This window comes from Equus przewalskii, chromosome 23 (genome assembly GCF_037783145.1).
Source record: "Equus przewalskii isolate Varuska chromosome 23, EquPr2, whole genome shotgun sequence".
NCBI classification, from domain to species: Eukaryota; Metazoa; Chordata; class Mammalia; order Perissodactyla; family Equidae; genus Equus; species Equus przewalskii.
Genome location: NC_091853.1, coordinates 14,473,760 through 14,483,990, shown reverse-complemented (window position 1 = coordinate 14,483,990; position 10,231 = coordinate 14,473,760).

The window sequence follows — 10,231 nt, the reverse complement described above, 5'->3', positions numbered from 1 at the left end:
TCTCTCTCTCAAATCCAGCATGTAGAAGCCAGCACATTACAAAACGGCGAAACCCCGGGTAGTCCTATCAAAATTAGGGACTGAGCAAAGATGCTTTGCATAGTCATATTCATTTAACAGTGGTTTATAAGTTCTGAAAATTATTTCAGATATAGTTAATATCTGAAATAACATCAGATATTTTAAATAATTGTTAAAAAGGAGTATAATTATAATGCGTAATATCACACAAAACATTTCATAATTTTAAAAAATATGTGGAAACTACGTGAAAAAGAACCCGCTTTACCATGTGTGTGAGAGAAGACCTAAGTAAATGGCACTTATTGTATATTATGAAGATGAAAATTTTCCTTCAATTTAAAGATTTAAATGGAATTTCAGTCAGGATTCCATATAGAGGCAAAAGTACTCAAGAGAAAAATTTTTTAAAAGAAGAGTTAAGAAAGGGAACTTTTTCTACAAAATATAAAATTGTATTATAAGGTTATAACTATTAAAATAGAGAGGAACTGATGCAAAAAACCAACCAGATCAGTGTAACATAATGGATAGTAAAAAACAGACCCTGGGGCTGGCCCCGTGGCCGAGTGGTTAAGTTCGAGCGCTCCGCTGCAGGCGGCCCAGTGTTTCGTTGGTTCGAATCCTGGGCGCGGACATGGCACTGCTCACCAAGCCACGCTGAGGCAGCGTCTCACATGCCACAAATGGAAGGACGCACAACGAAGAATATACAACTATGTACCAGGGGGCTTTGGGGAGAAAAAGGAAGAAAATAAAATCTTTAAAAAAAAAAAAAAAAAAAAACAGACCCTAAACTTTCTTCATCTGATAAAAGGTATTTCCAAAAAAATATACACCAAACATGGTACTCAGTGAAATATTGAACACTTTTCCTGAGTTTGGGAACAAAGAAAGGATGTCCAATATCACCACTTCTATTCAATGTTAAAATGCAAGCCCTATCTAGTGCAATAAAACTAGAAAAAGAAAAAATAGTAGAAGAAATGGAAGAAATAAAATCATTTTTTGCAGATTTACATGACGATAGAAAAATCCAAAAGAAACTACAAACTCTTAAAATTAAGAACTAAATTTAGCAAGGCTTCTGGCTACAAAATCAGTATATAAAACTCTGTTGTATTTCTATACACTGAGCAACAAACAAGTAAAAAGGGAAATTTATAAAACAGTACCATGAATAAAAGCCTCAAAAACATCAACTGTCTAGGAATAAATCTGACGAAAGATTACTAGCAAGACTTTCATATTGAAAACTCCAAAACGTTACTAAGACAGATTAAAGGCGATGTAGATAAGTGGAGGGACGTGCCGTGTTCATAGATCAGAAGGCTCAATATTGTTAAGGCGGCAAGTCCTCCAGAATTGATCTATGTATTTGCTTTGGTTTGCCAGGGCTGTGGTAACAAAGTTCCACCAGCTGGGTGGGTTACACAAGAAAAATTTGTTGTTTCTCAGTTCAGAAGGCTGGAAGTCTGCAATAAGGTGTCAGCAGGGGCGCGCTCCACCTGAAGTCATCGGGGAAGCTGTGTTCAGGCCTCTCCCAGCTTCTGGTAGTTGGCCCCTGGCAGCACAACTCCAGTCTTGACAGGGCGCTCTCGCCGTGTGTGTGTCTGCGTCCAGATCTCCTCTTCTCAGAAGGACACCAGGCATAGGCATTCGAGACTCACCCTGCTCCAGCACGACTTCATTCCAACTTAACTAGTCACGGCCACAACAATCCTATTTCCAAATAAGGTCATTTCATTCTGAGGCGCTGAGGGTGAGAACTTCAACAAAAGAGTTTTTGGAGACACAGCTTAACCCGTAACAGTATTCAGTACATTCCAGTCTAAATTACAAGAAGCTCTCTTTCTGGTGCAAATTGACAAGCTCATTCTAAAGTTTATGTGGGTGCATGAAGGATATAAAATAGTCAAGACAACCTTAAAAAAGAAGAACAATGCTGGGGGACTCGTGCTAGAAGATATCAAGACTTATAATAAAATTACTCTAATTCAGACAGTGTGGTATTGATGAAAGGAGAGACAAACAGAACAGACTTGAGTGTCCAGAAACAGGCTCACAACCGACAGTGTGGAGCAAAAGTCTGAAGTGTGTTCATAGCACCTGACAAAGCAATGTCTTTCTTAAGAGCGATGCTAAGGAAATAAAAAAGGAGGACAAAGATTTGAATAAAAGGAAGTTCATTCAGCATTATTTGTAGTCGCAAAATATTGGAACAACCCAAACGTCCCACTAGAAAAGAAATTATGGTACCTCTTTAAGGTGGAGCATTATGTAGCCATTAGAAGTAAAGTTTATTTTGAAATGTGTAATTAGGAATATGCTCATGCAATAACATTAAGCAAAAAAGCAGCATATGAAACAGAATTTACAGTTTGATCTTAAGTAGATAAAACATAAGTGAGTCAGCAAATATCTACGTTTATAGTTATCTATCTGTATATAAAATAAGATAGAAAATACATCAAAATGTTCATCTCTGAATTTGGGGTAATTTCTTCTTTATGCTTTTTGATATTTTCAGGCTCTTTACAATGTTCCATTTTCATAAACAGAAGTCATTATAATAAATTATAAAAAGAATTTAGAGAAATAACTTTCTTTCTAAGAGCATCGACATTCTCTCTGCCATCTAATTTTGTAGGGTGACTTCGCACTGCCTTCCCTTTGTTGAACTCAAATAAAAGCAGTGGCTCTTCAAAATGGATATGATTTAATCAGACCCTCAACCAATATTATGATTATTTTTCTTTTTACTTAAGACCTGATTGTCTTTAAGTTCACCAGCTCAGTAAGCATCTTCTCTGCTTTTTTTGTCCCTTGCAGGGGACAGGATTAGAATTTCCTGGACATCAGGGAGATAGAACTGGGCAAACATACCCTACAGTGGGATAGAGACAGAAAGTCAGTAAGATAAAACCTCACCCTCTGAGTCTGACCCCTAAGCCTGGAGGGGATGGGAGTAGATATTATAGTCAATAATTATTTTATTCAGTAACTTATTTTCCTCCTCATTGTCCATCTCTCCTTCCAAAATGTAAGCTTCATGAGGGCAAGGAGTCTGTTCGTATTTATCATTGTATCTCCAGCCTCTAGAACAAGACTGTACAATATGATGGCCACACACTGGGTTCCAAAGTGTTAGTACAAGACAAGAATGTGAAAATCTCACCAATAATTGTTTATATTAACTACATGCTGAAATGATAGTATTTTGGATATATTGGGTTAAATATAAAACATTATTATATTTGTCATGTGATGACTATGTTTAATTTATTACACATTTTTAGAGTGTGGCTATTATATGTAATTTGAAATTACATATGTGGCTTGCATTCTATTTCTAGTGGACAGCTCTGCCCTAGAGTATTGCCTAGCACACAGTAGGCATTCAATAAATATTTGTCGAATGGATTAATAATAATTGTTATTATTATTATAGCTAAGGTTTCTTGAATGCTAATATGCCAAGACTATGCCAAGTGCTTTACACGCTTCATTTCGGGGAATTTTCCCAATACTGCTCTTCAGTAAGAACTCCCGTTTCTAGATGAAGAACTGAGGCATAGAAAGGTCAAGTAATCCACACTACAGTAGGTGGCAGAGTCAGGATTCAGACCCAGGGCGAGTAAGTGGTGGGGGCCACATTGAACCACTGCCTGCCTCCAAGGGCCACACGGAACCACTTTTCTCGACCGAGTTCCTGAGTTTCTGTGAAATCTCCCAGCTAACGCCAGGGCCTGCATGTGCAGTCATGTGGTTAAAATGAATGCAAATTCTGTGGAGGTTATAAAACAATGTTAAAAAGGGGCAATGTTGCTCATTCTGGATCTGAATGAGTGTTTCCTTTATATAAAAACAGTGAATGTCTTTGCAGCCGTACAGGGATCACTCCCTGTCCCCAGGTGCCAGGGCTGGGGCTGCAGGATTTGGGCCCCTCACTCTTTGTCACTCAGCCCCTCTTGGCTCTGTCTCTTCTCTCAGCTTCCACGACTTCTCTCTTTCCTGGTTCCTTGCTCATCTCTACCTGCTCCTTCTTGGTTCCTCTTCCTGCTCCTGGTCTGTGACCCAGAGCTCTACCCCTCCCTCTTACATTGTGCAGACTCCCTAAGGGACATCATCTAAACCCAAGACATCCATGCCCTCCACCGCTATGTGCTAAAGAGCCCCACTCTGCACCCTCATGAGGCTGCCTCTCTGCTGAGCTCCAGACCTGGACCCCAACCATATTTATGCAACAGATATTTATAAAGTTCCTACTGAGTGCTACGTAACTGGGTGCAGGACACCTCCACCTGTTCAGACACTTCAACTTGACCTTCTCTGAACCCTATCCCAGAGACCTGCATCAGCAACCACCCAAGCCAGCAGCTTGAGGGATTCCCCCTCCCTCACCCTCCAAGACAGCGATGCTGCCCGTTCCCATCTCTCGGAGCCACCCCCTGTCCCGTCTCCGCTGCCTCAGTCCAGAGCAACAGGATTCCCATCACAAACTGAACCCACCTCCTGCCTGGGCTCCCTGCTCCCATCCCTTCTCCTTACAGCTGCCCGGTGATCTTTCTCAAACCGAAATCTGGTCGTGCCTTCCCGGCTTGTAGTCCTCGTGACCAGTGAAGTGTGGTCCACGACTTTGGCTCACAGCGTGAAAGCTCCTCAATCCCCCTTCTCCAGCTTCTCTGGTCTCATCTCCCCCCACATCCTGTATACACCCCACGCTCCACTCACATCACCCTGGATTCATGTTCCATGAACATGTCTGTAGTTCCCACCTCGAAGGTCCCTCCTTCCCCACCTGGGGGGCCCTCACGATCACCCCCAGCCAGAGTAAATACCCCTTCCCTGTGTCCCAACACCACTCACTGTCTGCAGCACCTTCTGGGCGGGTTTATTTGTCTCTTCGATGCGTCCACAAGCTCTTTGCGGAGGTTGAGGCCTAGGTTTGGAATCAGCTGACTTTGCATACGTTACTTAGTCTAATTCACAAGGCAACCCTAAGAGTTTATATTATCATCCCCGTTTTATAAATGAGTAAACCGAGGCTCAGAGAGGCTAACTACTTTGCCTAAGTTTCCCCAGCTGGTAGGTGGTGGTCTCAGGATTCAAAGGCTTGTGATCTGCCTCTGAAGCATGTTTGTGACTAGACAGGGATCTTGTCAAGGGGTGGTGTGACCAACCAGTCTCTATTAAGAGAGGCTGTTTTGTTCATACGGCCCATCTACTCCCCTGTCACCTCGCCCTTCTCTGTTAGCGGGACCTGAAGTAAGCCCTGGATCAGCCCGGATATTCCCCTCCACACCTGCGACAACCAAAGGCACCTATGCTCAGAAAGCTGCCCCCTGCCCCCTCCCCTCTGTTTCCTTACACCACAGCCTCCAAGAGGTCGCGGATTGTCTGAGGACTGGTTTGGCCGCAGGAAAAGCTCAGGTCTGGGTATGAGCTTGATCAAGTGAGAGGAGGGTAATGAATGGAAATGCATTTTACTTGCTGAAGAAACTCTCTAAGGAGGTTTTCATTCAGGACTGATGACTGGGGGTCTTGGGTTGGGGGCACCCTCCCACGTCCACATGGACAGGAGTTAAGCGCTGCCGTCTGCCTTACCCTCCTGTTGTGAAAGGCGGATCCCAGCCTGTGCGTTAGAGCGGCCCTGCGCAGTCTTGAAATCATCTCCCATGTCAGATTTTGCGGAGGAAGAAGCTAAGACCCAAGGAGGTCTAGGAACATGTCCACAGTTACAAGGCTGTTACAAGTTACAAGGTGAGTGACCAGCCCCAGGTCCACTCCAGGCCTGGGAACCACATTTCTGGCTGTGTTACGGCAGGGACTAGCCTTCTGGAGAGAGCCTCACACGTGGCCCCACCAGTGTGCTCTCAGATGGGCAGACCCCATGGTTGCTTCCCTCTCAAATCAGATCCCCCACCCCCACCCCCTGGCTAATGCTCCAAAGAAAACAAGGGGGTAGTCGCCTCGGCATGGAGGACAGCTGCTCACTGTGCGCCTCCCACACTCTCGGGGGCCGGTGGGGAGGGAGGGAGGTCTGGCTTTGCCAGTGGAGGTCTAACCTGGCCAATCAGAGTGGCTCCAGGGTGTTGGGTGGGGAAGGGTCTCCCAGGGCTCAGAAGCTGCTTTGGGCCGAGGGGAAAGACAGAACGTCTCAGCTGCATAGAAGGCAGTGCTATTGCACTGGAAAGCCCCCTCTTCATTTTTCTATCTTTTTTGTGTCCTTTCTCTGGACTAGGTGCCTCAGGCTGCTCTTGACAGGGAGCCCAGTGCCTGTTTGTCTGCTCTTGGCAGCCCCTTGAACATGCCTCAAGCAAGAGGGGAGTCAGCACAGAGCCCTGCCAACCGTTCACTGCTGGCTGGGGGTGCTGCTCCTCAAGCCACAGGGTCCTTTCTTCCTCCTGAAGATGTCGTCCCCACCTTGGTGGGGACAGACATCTGGGAGCCCTCACCAGCAGCTGCAGCCAGGTCATCTCCAACTGGCCCAGGCCACAGATGTGGGCTCGCAGGGGCGCCTGCCAGAGTAGCTAGTCTGCAGGGCCCGGGAGGGTGGGGGGGCTTTGCCCGTGTGGAAGCTGCCGTTGGAACTTCTCTGCTGCAGCCTGGCCCTCTAGACCTAGGATTATCTGGGGCCTCCAGAGCAAAGCCCTTTCTAGCCCCCAGGCTGTGCAATGCCTCATCCTGCCCCCGCCAGCCTGGGAGGTTTAGCTGAGGACACAAATGAGCCTCAGAAGCAGCCTCTCTCTGAGCAGAATTCCCTCCACTTCCGCGGTCCATTGAAAAATTTTTTCTTGGATTAAATTAAGGTACGTGGTGGATGAGGTATGGGGGGAAAGACCCAAATTTGAAAAGTCCAGGATTAGACTCTGACAAGCCCGTTTCCATTCTAGCTGGGCCACATCTACTGGTGGGACCAAGTGCTGGTGGAGTTCCGTTTCCTCATCTAAAAATGGTGGACTGGACTAACAGGTCCCAAACTAAGTTCCTCAGAACCCCAGGGTCCCACGAGGTGTTAATAAGTGTCCTATGAAAAAGAGAGTTCAGTCCAACAAGTCTGGGCGACAGTATGTGCCATCTCATCCTCCCGGCAGGTCATCAGGCCCAAAGGCATTTCAACGGCTCAGGGAAGTCCCGAAGGAAAACTAGACTAAATTAAACTAACCCAGGCTACCTTCGCTCCTGCCTTTCTCAAGGGTAATTGACCGCAGAAGTCACTTCCCTCAAAATAGCCGTTAACATCCTAGGAAACACAGTTTGGGACAACATGGACCAGATAACCCCTCAGGTTCCTTCTTGCCTGGTAGCCAAGGCCCCTCCACCCAGCGGCGGGGAGCCAGCAGCTCCTGTACCACAAATTCTAAGATGCCACAGAAAGGGCCAGAAAAGCCTCCCTCAGGGGGGCAAGTGGCAGCCGATCCCAGTTTTATTTTTCTGGAAATTCTAGTGCTATGAGGATTTAGAGACCAAAAATGGGGAGACTTAAAAATCGCAGTTTCCACTCTGATTCTTTGTCAATTTGATTAAGTCAATTCACTTTGAAACCAACAGCCTCAGTTTGCCCATCTGTGAAAAGGGAGAACTAGGGGGAGTTGGTTGGCATTCACTCAACATTAGCCCTCGAAACAGAAGTTCCCAACCTGGGGGCTCCAGACACCTAAAGGGGCGGGGAGCATAAGCTATTTCCAATATTTAAAGAAGTCTAATGAAAAGTATACATTTACCATGAGAAGTGTCTTTGCTTTTGACTGGTATTGTATCAACTCAGTGTGACAACATCAGTTGTCATGGGGACAAGGATTATTATGCAATAAATATGGTTGGCTTGTTGGACAAAATCTTTACAAACTTCAGGTCCATGGAAATAATAAACGGATCAGCTGGTAATGAAAAGGTAAGGAGGTTGGGTTGCACACCAGTTTAAAAGTGCTGTGGTGGAGAGCAAACGGGTAGCCGGGATCCAGGGAGGTAGGGGTGCTCCAAGGGAGGAAGCCGCCCCAAGGAGCCTCTGGGGGATATGGGGTTGTATGCAGAAGCGTGCAGTTAATGTGTGAAGCGGCTGTGACACAGTGGCCCCTACAGAGCACGCTGGGGAAGGGTCTCCACCGGGTCCCAGCAGGCTGAGACAGAGTGTGGAGCGCCACCTTGACTGAGCTGAGGAGAGCAGAGCCCTCAGAGTCCCCAGCAGGCCAGTGGGCTCAGGGATCAGGCCAAAGTGGATTCTATACAACTTTATTTTTTTTTAATTTAATTTAACTTTATTTTATTGAGGTCATAATAGTCTATAACATTGTGAGATTTCACTTGTACATTATTATTTGTCAGTCACCATATATATGTGCCGCTTTACCCTTTATGCTCACCCCTCAACCCCTTTCCCCTCTGGTAACCTGTTCTCTTTGTCCATGCATTTGTTTGTCTTCCACGTATGAGTGAAATCATAGTGTTTGTCTTTCTCTGTCTGGCTTATTTCACTTAACATAATACCCTCAAGGTCCACCCACCTTGTTGCAAATGGGATGATTTTGTCTTTTTATAACTGAGTAGTATTCCTTTATTTATATGAATATACCATATCTTCTTTATCCAATCATCAGTGATGGGCACTTGGGTTGCTTCCATGTCTTAGCTATTGTGAATAATGCTGCAGTGAACATAGGGGTGCATAAATCTCTTTGAATAGTTGATTTCAAGTTCTTTGGATAAATACCCAGTAGTGGGATAGCTGGGTCATATGGTATTTCTATTTTTAATTTTTAAAGAAATCTCCATACTGTTTTCCATAGTGGCTGCATCAGTTTGCATTCCCACCAGCAGTGTATGAGGGTTCCCTTTTCTCCACATCCTCTCCAACATTTGTTGTCTTTGGTCTTGGTAATTATAGCTATTCTAACAGGTGTAAGGTGATGTCTCATTGTAGTTTTGATTTGCATTTCCCTGATGATTAGTGATGTTGAACATCTTTTCATGTACCTGTTGACCATCTGTATGTCTTCTTTGGAAAAATGACTGTTCATATCCTCTGTCCATTTTTTGATCGGATTGTTTGTTTTTTTGTTATTGAGTTGCTTCTTTACATATTTTGAAGATTAACTCTTTGTAGGATATACGATTTGCAAATATTTTCTCCCAATTGGTGGGTTGTCTTTTGGTTTTGTTCCTGGTTTCCTTTGCTTTGCAGAAGTTCTTTAGTCTGATGAAATCCCGTTTGCTTATTTTTTCTTTTGTTTCCTTTGTCCAAGTAGACGTGATATTTGAAAAGATACTTCTAAGACTGATGTCAGAGTGTACTGCCTATATTTTCTCCTAGGAGTTTTATGGTTTCCTGTCTATCTTCAAGTCTGTAATCCATTTTGAGTTAATTTTCAAGTATGGTGTAAGATAATGGTCTACTTTCATTCTTTTGCATGTGGCTGTCCAGTTTCCCCAACATCATTTATTAAAGAGTCTTTCCTTTCTCCATTGTATGTTCTAAGCTCCTTTGTTGAGGATTAGCAGTTCATAGATGTGTGTTTTTATTTCTCGGCTTTCAATTCTGTTCCATTGATCTGTGTGCCTGTTTTTGTACCAGTATCATGCTGTTTTGATTACTGCAGCTTTGTATCATATTTTGAAGTCAGGGATTATGATGCCTCCAGCTTTGTTGTTTTTCCTCAGAATTGCTTCAGCTATTTGGGGTGATTTATTGCCCCACATGAATTTTAGGATTTTTTGTTCTACATCCGTGAAAAATGTCACTGGGATTCTGATTTGGATTACAATGAATCTCTAGATTGCTTTAGGTAGTATGGACATTTTAACTATGTTTATTCTTCCAATCCATGTGCATGGAATATCTTTCCATTCCTTTATGTCTTACTTGATTTCTTTCAGTCACGTCTTACAGTTTTCATTGTATGGGTCTTTCACCTCCTTGGTTAAATTTATTCCTAGATATTTTACTCTTTTTCTTGCAATTGCAAATGAGATTATATTCTTGAGATCTCTTTCTGTTAGTTCATTATTAGAGTGTAGAAATGCAACTGAGTTTTGTAAGTTGATTTTGTACCCTGCCACTTTGCTGTAGTTGTTGATTATTTCTAATAGTCTTCTGATGGATTCTTTAGGGTTTTCTATATATAAAATCACATCATCTGCAAACAGCGAGAGTTTCACTTCTTCCTTGCCAATTTGGACACCTTTTATTTCTTTTTCTTGCCTGATTGCT